Raw genomic sequence first — 13,337 nt, forward strand, 5'->3', positions numbered from 1 at the left:
TCTTATTTCAAGTGACTTCCAGCATGTGAAGGGTTTTTTCCTTTTCCTAAATGTCTCCATCACCCATTTCTCAGACATGTGAAGGATTTTCCTTATCCTAGATACCACCATCACCCATTTGTAGGGTCATTTATACTTTGGAAATACATTTAAATGCTTGTCTTTTAACAGGAGTGTCTCCTACTATGCCCTACCTAAAAGAGCTGAAGGACCCCCAAAGTCCTGTCTGATTTCAAAGATGCACCTACCTGAATATGATCCTAACCTAGGCTCACAGGCATGGGAATTCTGCCAGTCGACATTTCCATTGCAACATTTAGGGTCACTTCCTTTGCTCCAGGCACTGTGCTGGGTGCTGGGATGCAAAGCTGAATAAGGCATGAACTCCACCTTCTGGGTGTGCAGTTTCTCCTCCCCAGAGCTGCTTGAAACACACACCATATGGGAAGGGAAACACAACAGTCCAGTTCTCTGCAGGCCATAGTGCCTCCTCAGAGTCTGTCTTTGGCCTACTGGAGGCCTCTCAACAGTTTGGCAAAGGTGGGGAGAGGACAGGTACCAAAAGGCACAGAAAGAGAAACTTAGTGGGCACCAAGGACACAAGTCACTACCAACTGGAACTTCACTCATTTATACCCATTTATACCATCTTTCCAAGAAAGTGTGGATTCCAACAGAAATCTTTGACCCCCAGCCACACTGAACCAGGAGACACACAGATTGATTCATCCTCTCCTCTCTTCAGGTACTTCATGGCTCTTACCAGACTGTGGAGTAGCTTTTCACCCCTCTACTTGTGCCCTTGACCCTGCTAGATCTGAGCTAGAGGGCAGAAGGCTAGACCTCAGGGAAAGGAGAGAAAAATTACACCTGGGGAGTGTCAAGTGAATGCAGGAAGCAGTTCCTTCTATGACTAGCCTGTAAGGATCAACTGAGGGCTCCAGGCAGAACCCCTTATAACTAGCTATTGACAAGGCATGTGGTCAGACAAGTAATTTTAAAATGAAGTGTGTCAGATAGCTAGCCTTTCAGCCTGGTGCCATACCCTGCATTGTAGGCACTGCTTAGCCCGTGAACACACTGAACTCAGGTAGCAGAGTTGCACAGTCACTGTACGACAGGACTGGCAGGATGTTCATGAGTCCCGTGGGGGCTCCTCACCCGCAGGCCTAATTTTCTACATGGATCTTTAGGCCAGTGGCACCTCTAGTATATCTGAAGATGTTTGAAATTCTCAAACCAAGTTATAATCTATTTTCTTTACAGTTTTATGTGGGTGTTTGCATGCATACATTTTTGGAGGGTGTGGGTGTATCAAAATGTACCTTATTTAAGACCTGTAAACGTCTGACTCTGGATTTCAAATACAGACTCGTAATAAATTCTCAAGATATTATCTTGATAGCGCCTTAAGCCAAGTAAGAGAACCTTGTTTTCAAGTACCTTCATTAATTGAATTAACTGAGCAGGCTGAAAGAATAATTGCCCACTGGCCACCTCAATTCAGAATCTATTTCTGTTTTCCTTCATTTTTTTATTTTGGCAAACTTCAAACTTACACAAACACTGAAAATACTGTCATACCATCACCTAGGCACCCAATACTTCATTTCAACACCTATCTGTTAGCTCCCCACCATGTTTTATTTATATTCCTCCCTGGAGTACTTTAAGCAAATCCTAGATATCTTAGAAACTGATCCATGATTTTATTTTACATAAGAAAATAGCCTCTAAATTCATAGTTTCTTCTCTATAATAATTAACTATATGAAATAGCCTCGGGCAATAGTTTATTGACAGAATATGAAAACTACCAATTTTTCAAAATTAAAAGCAAAGCCAAGAAGTCCAGTAACCTGACACTGTCTCAGTGCCTATGTATTCCTCCACATAAATGCTTCACTTCTCTCTTGGTATCTCTACCCTTCTCTTGGTCAAGAGCTCAGGTTAAGAACTTTATGCTCCTTTCTAAGTTGTAAGACTATGTCGAGCATGAAACCACATAGCTTACAATGGCAGACCAGCAGTGTACAAGGATTATATGAACTGAAATGTTTATGATTATGGCTTAATGTACACCCTTCAACTTATGCAAGAAAGAATCCAGAAGTCAAGGAGCAGGAATACCAGTTGTGCAGTGACACTGCACAAGAAGCTGACTCTTCCTGTGACTTCAAATGGCACAGGGCCTGAGAGAACCCTCAGAATCAGCTCTTAATTGTTACAGAAATGACAGTTATTATTCAAGTTGAATTTGCTAGAATGCTGCCTATAATATAAATCTAAAAAATAAAATAGAAAGCAGTTTTGAATGCTTTTTAATGTCATTAAACATTAAGGCAGTCTCAGCAAGGAATTCCAACTAAAGAGGATTCTCTGATAAAATCAATTATACAGTACAATTAAATTTCAAAATTGCTAAGAGGTATGGGGAAGCCTTGCCTTAATTCTGTGCTGCTTTGCATTGACTTCCATTCTTGAATTGAAGTGATTATCTGATGCATCATGTGCTGAGTAAAGATGGAAAGGCCTGTTTTCTCCCCATCCCCACAAGCTTGCAATCTACAAGGAAGAACTATTTAAACAAATAACTTCTCTGGTTTTTAAGTTACTTTTTTTCTACTGTGGTAAAATATACATAATATTTATTTTAACCTCTTCTAAGTGTACAACTGAGTAACTCCAAATGCATTCACAATGTTGTGTAACCATCACCACAAACATCACCATCGTATACAAAACATCTTCAACATCCCAATATCAGCTGTATTCCCATCAAAAGAAACTCCCTGCACACACACACCCCCAGCTCCCAGGAACCTCTATTCTGCTTTCCATCACTACATATTTGCCTATTCTAGAGACTTCATATAAGGCGAGTCATATATTTTTCCCAACTCTGGCTTATTTCACTTAGAAAAATTAAACAAATACTTAATCAAAGCCAGATATGATCACAGCCCTGACCTAATGGGAGCCTAGAAGGCAGAGGCTCTAAGTTTCAGGAAGGAGTGTCATCTGAACCATGTGTCAGAGCAGAGAGACAGTTTTAACAGGATGGACAGGGGTGGAGAGATGGAAGGGATAATGTCAGGGATGAGGAGGACAATTATTTTGGGGGGCTGGAAGGGGAGCTTAGGAGCCAAGGCCAGAGAGGATGAAAGGGTAAGAGTGTTGGCTTTTTTCAATAATCAATCCCAGGGTCAGGGGAAGTGGGGCAAACATGTGAAAAAGGGCTCCATTCTTTTTTATGATCTAGATGAAAAAAAAAAAGACAATAATTCCCAGAAAGACAATGCCAACTACAATGTCTGTTCAAGAGAAAGAGCAATCTGGTTTGTCTTTCAAAGGGAAGGTTGCAACAAGGCCAAGAGCATGCCTGACTACCCAGGGAGTTGTACAGACAAGTGGACATGAACCTCGTCCAGCACAAGGGGCCAGGTAGGGGTGGGAGTGCTGTTAGCATGGTGCCCAGAGAACTCTGCATATCTGTTCCTTGTTCTAGTGCCACAAAGAGCCATCAGGGAAGCAGAGGCAAGGCAGAGCTGCATTGGTAAGCTGGGGCTGACCACCAGGGCCAGGGCCATGCCTTGGGGACTGTCCTGCATGCTGTCTGCAGAACACCAAGGCTGGCGTCCAATGACACCTGGCCCAGAGGAAGTGTGTCCTGCCCACTTTCCTGCCCAGAGCTATGGGGGACATGAGCTCCAGAGGGCCTGCCATCACCCTCACACTCTGTTTTCTTCCTCCACAAAACCCACTATATGGTGTGTTTCACATAGTTGTCTGGAAGACAGAAGCTCTGTCTGTCTCCTAAGAATACTGCTTATCTCACTGCAGGGGACACCAAAGACTACCTTTTGTTTGTAAACAGTAAGAAACAAAACAGAAGCAAAATCCTGTTTTGTTTTTCATGAAAACAAGTGTTTCTGAATTCCCTATCATCCCAAGTCTGCTGTGCATATTTGTTGGCTAAGAAGATGCCCAGGGGGGCTGGATGATAATTTGAGATTAGTTTGAAGAATATGCATTTCCAAGAGACTGGAAGGCTTTCAGAGACTCTTCTGTATATATAGGAGGAAGCACCGAAGATTTCTCATGATGCTATAAGCACAGTGCAGGATGGATTGGAGTGGGCAGAAGAGATGCTGGGAAGGTCATTGACAAAGTGATTTCCTCCAACCACCCTTCATCAGATCCATCACTCTTTAATTCTTTCACCCTTCAGGACATCAATCAAACATCTAGTGAATGTCAGGAACTGTTCTGGGGTCGTCAGGGTAGTAAAATAAAGCCCTTATCCTTGTGGAAGCTATGCTCGAGTTAGGGGAGACAGACAATAAAAAGGAAGCACATAAGTGAGTAAATTATATTAAAAACTGGAATAAGTTCAGTGAAAAGTAGAGCAGGATAACGTGAATTTGGAGTGCCCCTGGGAAGCTGGCATTAAATTTTTAAATAAGTTGTTGAGGGAAGACCTTATTGAGAAAATGGAATCTGAGCAAAGGGATGAAGGATTTGAAGGTATCAATTATATGGCTTTCGGAAGGAAGAGTATTCCAGGCAGGGAACTGCGTGTGCAAAGACTCTGAGGTGGGAGTGTGTCTGGCACATATAAAGGATGGTATGGAAGCCAATATGAACCCCGAGGAGGGTAGTAGGAGATGAGATCAAGAAGTAATGGAGGATGGTGGAGCCAAGATGGCTGTGTGAGTAGAGCAGTGGAAATCTCCTCCCAAAACCGTGTATATTTTTGAAACTACAAATATAACTCTTCCTAAAAGAGATACCAGAAGACACAGGATATCAGCCAGACTACATCCACACCTGCAAGAACCCAGCGCCTCGCGAAGGAGGTAAGATAAAAGCTGCAGCCCAGCGGGACCCGAGCACCCCCCACCCCAGATCCCCAGCAGGAGGAGAGGAGTCGGAGCGGGGAGAGAGAGGGAGCCCAGGACTGCTAAATAGCTGGCCATAGCCATCCACACGGGAGCACAGACACACAGTGTGTGCGTGCGGTGCTGGAAACTAGGGAAACAGGACACTAAGTCCTGTGAGTGGGTCCCCACAGCTGGCGCCCCTGGGACAAAGAAAAGCTAGTGCTTTTTGAAACTCTTAAAGTTACAGTGACCCCACAGCTGGACAGGAGTGTCCTGGGAAACTTATCCCAGCAGCTGGGAATCCCTGGGAACTCCAGGTGCCCTAACCCCCTGGGCAGCAGCGCAGCTCCGAGGCCCCTCATGGAGATAATCAGCCTCCTGGCTGTTCCCCCTCCGAAACAGGTCAGCCAAATTGGATCAGCAGCCTGAGGCAGGCCACGCCCAGAGCAAATGCGGAGCTAAATTTCATAGTGGCCGGGCAAGATTCAGAAGCCCCCTCTGCATGCAGCTTCCCAGCACAAGCCACTGGAGGTCGCTGTTCTCCCAGGAGAGGAAGGCCACAAACCAGCAAGAAGGGACGTTCTCCCAGCCGTCACATGCACCAGGTACGCAAACTATTTCTATCGCGATGAAAAGGCAGAAGAATCACATACAGACCAAAATCACAGAGTCAACCCCTGAGAAGGAGATAGACCTAACCAGTCTTCCAGAAAATGAATTCAAAATAAAGGTCATAACCATACTGACATAGCTGTAGAGAAATATACAAGAGCTAGGGGATGACGTCCAGAGGGAGAGTACAGAAATGCAACTTATCTCTGGAACGGTTTATAAGCAGAATGGATAAGATGCAAGAGGCGATTGATGGAATAGAAACCAGAGAACAGGAACGCATAGAAGGTGACTAAGAGAGAGATAGAAGGATCTCCAGGAATGAATCAATATTAAGAGAACTGTGTGACCAATCCAAAAGGAACAATATCCCCATTATAGGGATACCAGACGAAGAAGAGAGATAAAAAGGGATAGAAAGTATCTTTGAAGAAATAAAGGCTGAAAACTTCCCCAAACTTGGGGAGGAAATAATCAATCAGATCACGGAAGTACACAGAACTCCCAACAGAAGGAAGCCAAGGAGAACAACACCAAGACACATAATTATTAAAATGGCAAAGGTCAAGGACAAGGACAGAGATTTAAAGGCAGCCAGAGAGAGGGAAAAGTTCACCTACAAAGGAAAACCCATCAGGCTATCATCAGACTTCTCAACAGAAGTCTTACAGGCCATAAGAGAATTTCATGATATATTTAACGCAATGAAACAGAAGGGCCTTGAACCAAGAATACTGTATCCAGCACGATTATCATTTAAATATGAAGGAGGGTTTAAACAATTCCCAGACAAGCAAAAGTTGAGGGAATTTCTCTCCCACAAACCACCTCTACAGGGTATCTTAAGGTAATGCTCTAGATGGGCGCACTCCTAAGACTAAACAGATGTCACCAGAGAAAATAAAATCACAATAAAGAAAGCAGACCAACCAAATAGTAAATAAAGACAAAAAATAAAATCAACTACCCACAAAAGCAGTTAAAGGAAACACAAAAGTGCACAGAATAAGACAACCAACATATACAGAATGTGGTAGGAGGAATAACAAGGGAGAGAAATAAAGAATCACCAGACAATGTTTATAACAGCTCAATAAGCGAGTTAAGATAGACAGTAAGATACTAAAGAAGCTAACCTTGAACCTTTGGTAACCATGAATCTAAAGCCTGCAATGGCAATAAGTACATATTTTTCAATAATCACCCTAAATGTAAATGGACTGAATGCACCAATCAAAAGACATAGTAGTAGAATGAATGAAAAAGCAAGACTCATCTATATGCTTCTTACAAGAAACTCACCTCAAACCCAAAGACATGCACAAACTAAAAGTCAAGGGATGGAAAATGATATTTCATGCAAAGAACCGGGAGAAAAAAGCAGGTGTTGCAGTACTAGTATCAGACAAAATAGACTTCAAAAAAAGAAAGTAACGAGATAAAGAAGGACATTACATAATGATAAAGGGGTCAGTCCAACAAGAAGATATAACCATTACAAATATATATGCACCCAACACAGGAGCACAAGCATATGTGAAAGAAATACTAACAGAACTAAAGGAGGAAATAGAATGCAATCCATTCATTTTAGGAGAATTCAACATGCCACTAACCACAATGGATAGATTCACCAGACAGAAAATAAGTAAGGACACGGGGGCACTGAACAACACACTAGAACAGATGAACCTAATAGACGTCTATAGAACTCTACATCCAAAATTAACAGGATACACATTCTTCTCAAGTGCACATGGAACATTCTCCACAATAGACCACATACTAGGCCACAAAAAGAGCCTCAGTAAACTCAAAAAGATTGAAATTCTACCAACCAACTTTTCAGACCACAAAGGTATAAAACTAGTAATAAATTCTACAAAGAAAACAAAAACGCTCACAAACACATGGAGGCTTAACACCATGCCCCTAAATAACCAATGGATCAATGACCAAATTAAAATAGAGATCAAGGAATATATGGAAACAAATAAAAACAACACTAAGCCCCAAATTCTGTGGGACGCAGCGAAAGCAGTCTTAACAGAAAAGTCTATAGCAATCCACGCATACATAAAGAAGGAAGAACAGTCCCCAATGAATAGTCTAACATCACAATTATAGAAACTGGGAAACGAAAAACAAATGAGGCCTAAAGTCAGCAGAAGGAGGGACATAATGAAGATCAGAGAAGAAATAAACAAAATTAGAAGAATAAAACAATAGAAAAAATCAATGAAACCAAGAGCTGGTTCTTCGAGAAAATAAACAAAATAAATAAGCCTCTAGTTAAACTTATTAAGAGAAAAAGAGAATCAACACACATCAACAGAATCATAAATGAGAATGGAAAATTCACGACAGACCCCACAGAAATACAAAGAATTACTAAAGACTACTATGAAAACCTATATGCTAACAAGCTGGAAAATCTAGGAGAAATGGACAACTTCCTAGAAAAATACAACCTTCCATGACTGACCAAGGAAGACACATGAAAGTCATAAAAAACAATTACAAGCAAAAAATGGAAATGGTAATAAAAAACCTACCCAAGAACAAAACTACCAGGGCCAGATGGATTTACCTCAGAATTTTATCAGACATACAGAGAAGACATAATACCCATTCTCCTTAAAGTTTTCCAAAATATAGAAGAGGAGGGAATACTCCCAAACTCATTCTATGAAGCCTACATCACCCTAGTACCAAAACCAGGTAAAGACCCCACCAAAAAAGAAAATTACAGACCAATATCCATGATGAACATAGATGCAAAAATGCTCAATAAAATATTATGAAACCAAATTCAAAAATACAACAAAAGGATCATACACCATGACCAAGTGGGATTCATCCCAGGGATCCAAGGATGGTACAACATTCGAAAATCCATCAACATCTTCCACCACATAAACAAAAAGAAGGACAAAAACCACATGACCATCTCCATAGATGCTGAAAAGGCATTTGACAAAATTCAACATCCATTCATGATAAAAACTCTCAGCAAAATGGGAATAGAGGGCAAGTACCTCAACATAATAAAGGCCATGTATCATAAACCTACAGCCAGCCTTATACTGAACAGTGAGAAGCTGAAAGCTTTTCCTCTGAGATCGGGAACTAGACAGGGATGCCCACTCTCCCCACTGCTATTTAACATAGTACTGGAGGTCCTAGCCTCGGCAATCAGACAAAACAAAGAAATACAAGGAATCCAGATTGTTAAAGAAGAATTTAAACTGTCACTATTTGCCGATGACATGATATTGTACATAAAAAACCCTAAAGACTCCACCCCAAAACTACTACAACTGATACTGGAATACAGCAAAGTTGCAGGATACAAAATTAACACACAGAAATCTGTAGCTTTCCTATACACTAACAATGAACCAATAGAAAGAGAAATCAGGAAAACAATTCCATTCACAATTGCATCAAAAAGAATAAAATACCTAGGAATAAATCTAACCAAACAAGTGAATGAACTCTACTGTGAAAACTACAAGTCACGCTTAAGAGAAATTAAAGGGGACACTAACAAGTGGAAACTCATCCCATGCTTGTGGCTAGGAAGAATTAATATCATCAAAATGGCCATCCTGTCCAAAGTAATATATAGATTTGATGCAATCCCTATCAAATTACCAGCAACATTCTTCAACGAACTGGAACAAATAATTCAAAAATTCATATGGAAACACCAAAGACCATGAATAGCCAAAGCAATTCTGAGAAAGAAGAATAAAGTAGGGGGGATCTTACTCCCCAATTTCAAGCTCTACTATAAAGCCATAGTAATCAAGACAATTTGGTACTGGCACAAGAACAGAGCCACAGAGAAGTGGAACAGACTAGAGACTCCAGACATTAACCCAAATATATATGTTCAATTAATATTTGATAAAGGAGCCATGGACATACAATGGCAAAATGACAGTCTCTTCAACAGATAGTGCTGGCACAACTGGACAGCCACATGTAGGAGAATGAAACTGGACCATTGTCTAACCCCATATACAAAAGTAAATTCAAAATGGATGAAAGACCTGAATGTAAGTCATGAAACCATTAAGCTCATGGAAGAAAACATAGGCAAAAACCTCTTTGACATAAACATGAGTGACCTCTTGTTGAACATTTCTCCCCGGGCAAGGAGAACAACAGCAAAAATGAACAAGTGGGACTATATTAAGCTGAAAAGCTTCTGTACAGCAAAAGACACCATCAATAGAACAAAAAGGAACCCTACAGTATGGGAGAATATATTTGTAAATGACAGATCCGATAAAGGCTTGGCGTCCAAAATATATAAAGAGCTCACACGCCTCAACAAACAAAAATCAAATAATCCAATTAAAAAATGGGCAGAGGAACTGAACAGACAGTTCTCCAAAAAAGAAATACAGATGGCCAACAGACACATGAAAAGATGCTCCACATCGCTAATTATCAGAGAAATGCAAATTAAAACTACAATGAGGTATCACCTCACACCAGTAAGGATGGCTGCCATCCAAAAGACAAACAACAACAAATGTTGGCGAGGCTGTGGAGAAAGGGGAACCCTCCTACACTGCTGGTGGGAATGTAAGTTAGTTCAACCATTGTGGAAAGCAGTATGGAGGTATATCAAAACGCTCAAAACAGACTTACCATTTGACCCAGGAATTCCACTCCTAAGAATTTACCCTAAGAATGCAGCAATCAAGTTTGAGAAAGACAGATGCACCCCTATGTTTATCGCAGCAGTATTTACAGTAGCCAAGAATTGGAAACAACCTAAATGTCCATCGGTAGATGAATGGATAAAGAAGATGTGGTACATATACACAATGGAATACTACTCAGCCATAAGAAGAGGGCAAATCCCACCATTTACACAAACATGGATGGAGCTGGAGGGTATTATGCTCAATGAAATAAGCCAAGTGGAGAAAGAGAAATACCAAATGATTTCACTTATCTGTGGAGTATAAGAACAAAGGAAAAACTGAAGGAACAAACCAGCAGCAGAATCACAGAACCCAAGAATGGACTAACGGGTACCAAAGGGAAAGGGACTGGGGAGGATGGGTGGGTAGGGAGGGTTAAGGGGGGGAGAAGTAGGGGGTATTAAGATTAGCATGCATGGGGGGGTAGGAGAAAAGGGAGGGCTGTACAACACAGAGAAGGCAAGTAGTGATACTACAACATTTTGCTATGCTGATGGACAGTGACTGTAAAGGGGTTTATAGGGGAGACCTGGTACAGGGGAGATCCTAGTAAACATAATATTCATCACGTAAGTGTAGATTAGTGATAACAAAAACAAAACAAAACAAAACAAAACAAAAGAAACAAAAAAAAAGGGCAGTTCCTGTGTGGTAACCTCCAATGAGTTCTACACAAGGGTATAAAGGGCATATAAAAGTGTAGGCAAAGGGTCTGTTTTTGTTTATACAGAGGATCAAAGCCTAATTGGGCTACCCCAAAAATGAACTAAGATACGATATGAAAAGTAACTTCCAACATCAGCACTCTCTGGAAGACTCATGCCAGAAGATGATCATCAAAAATCCCCAACAAAGATGCATGCACTGCTACAGCTGTAGATGCACTCATCCCACCAGCTCCTGGACTTGCCATCAGAATGAAGGAGATATCTAAGCTGGCCTGTGCATACAGTAAAACAACAAATTTGACTGGATCTATACTGTTGGAACTCAACCAAGAATTAGGAGAAGTGCAAATTGTAGCGCTCCAATTACAACTACAGACTATTTACTGTTAAAAGAACATAAGGGATGTGAACATTCCCCAGGAATGGGTTGCTTTAATTTGTCTGATTTCTCTCAGACTGTTCAAGTTCAGTTGGACAATATCCACCATATCATAGATAAGTTTTCACAAATGCCTAAGGTGCCTAACTGGTTTTCTTGGTTTCACTGGAGATGGCTGGTAATTACAGATATGCTTTGGTTATGTAACTATACTCCTATTATGTTAATGTGTGAGCATTAGCTTAAAACCTATACATGCTGAAGTTACTCTACAAGAAGATATGTCAAAGAAATAATCAATCTTCCCATGTTTTCTTCCGCCTGCTACTCCTATAGCTTTTCTTCTTCCTTCCTAATTACAACCCTTAAATAGAATTCCTGCCTCATATCAAATTTACCAAGTATCATAATTCTTCCAAGTGGTAAAGATACCTCAAGACAAATGCTGGGCATAGAAGCTACAGGGCATAAATATGGAAAGAAATAAAAAGCTAACCATTTCAAACAATGAGGCTTCTCTCTCACTTACCAACTTTACATCTCCCTGTATGGCCCCGGAAGATGACTGGTTAGCCAGAGACGGGTAAGATTCCTCAAGGGAGGAACAACCTAAGACAGGCACAGTCGCAGGGGGGTCATCAGGTGAGAAATTGGGGATCAACAGAGGTGAGGCTTAGAACCTCATCCCCCCCTGTTCTGAGAGAAATCTTCTGCATATGTGGATGTTTTATTGCCCTTGTCTTGCTTGGATTAACACATAGTCTACAGGCACACACCTGATCATCTACATTTGCTCCCTTACAACACTAAACTATGTTTTCTACCTTTATCTTGTATCTATCTACCACTTCAGCATTTTATTAAAAATAATAATAATAAAGAGAGAAATGTGGTATCCACATATAAATCAAGTATAAAAACCAAATGAGTATTCATATTTGAACTGACTGTTTATAGTTCATAATGCATGAGCAAAACCGAAAGTTTCTGTGATGACTGCCCTTTTACTGTTCACTATGTAACTTAGTCAGTATGTAAGAATTTGTTCTCCATGTAAGAACTTGTTTGTTATGCCTCAGAAGATTGAGACTGACGAAAGTTAGGCTTGGGGTGGATTAATGATTGTGCATTGAGCATTGACTCCCCTATACAGAATTTTATTGTTGTTAACAACCATTAGATCAATAATTATGAGAGGTGCCCTCACACACACACAAAAAAAGTACAGAGTTCCAATGGTAAAATAAATAAGTAACCGGGATGTAATGTATAGTATAAGGAATATAGTCAAGATATTGTAACAGCTTGGTATGGTGATAGCTGGTACCTAGAATTGTCATGTATATAAATGTTGAATAACTGTGTTGTACACCTGAAACTAATGTAATGTAATACTGTGCGTCAACTACCCTTCAATAAAAAATAATTATCTACAAAAAAAATATATATATATATATATATATCTTATTCCTTTCTTGACCATCCACTCTGTGGTAGGAGCTGTAGTGTGTACCATGGAGGACACATACGCGGATAACATGATTGGTCCTTGCCTGCAAGGAGATTGCGATCTTGTAGTAATCAAAGACAGGTCAGGGACTCAGGACACAGAACCCTGGTTATATTCTATTCCTAAAAGGTCAGTAGTAAATAGAAATGCACTAGATTTCTGCAGATCTTGCTTTTCATACAAGGGGATGGGGCTCAGCCAATATTTTCATATACTGAAACTTTGCATTCTTATAAAATCTTAAGTGAATTGTCTCAAAAATTGCAGTGTAAATGAAATCAGAAATGTTACACCAAATAGCTGTTTTTCTTTGCTGTTCTTTAATGTACATGCTCAGTAGGAATGAAACACGTTTTCTGAATGAAGCCTGGGGCGATTAAATAGAGTTCTAGGTCCACTCCTTCTATCAATGTCCTTCCATTCTGAAAGACAAGTTGCTCTATATAATTTATATCTCAGCTCCTTCATTTGAAAAGCAGGGATAATAATATCATATACATAATACTGCAATGGCAATTAAATGAGATGATGTATACAAAGCCCTTAGTCTGGTTTCTGCCA

Source organism: Manis pentadactyla, chromosome X (assembly GCF_030020395.1).
Source record: "Manis pentadactyla isolate mManPen7 chromosome X, mManPen7.hap1, whole genome shotgun sequence".
Classification (NCBI taxonomy): domain Eukaryota; kingdom Metazoa; phylum Chordata; class Mammalia; order Pholidota; family Manidae; genus Manis; species Manis pentadactyla.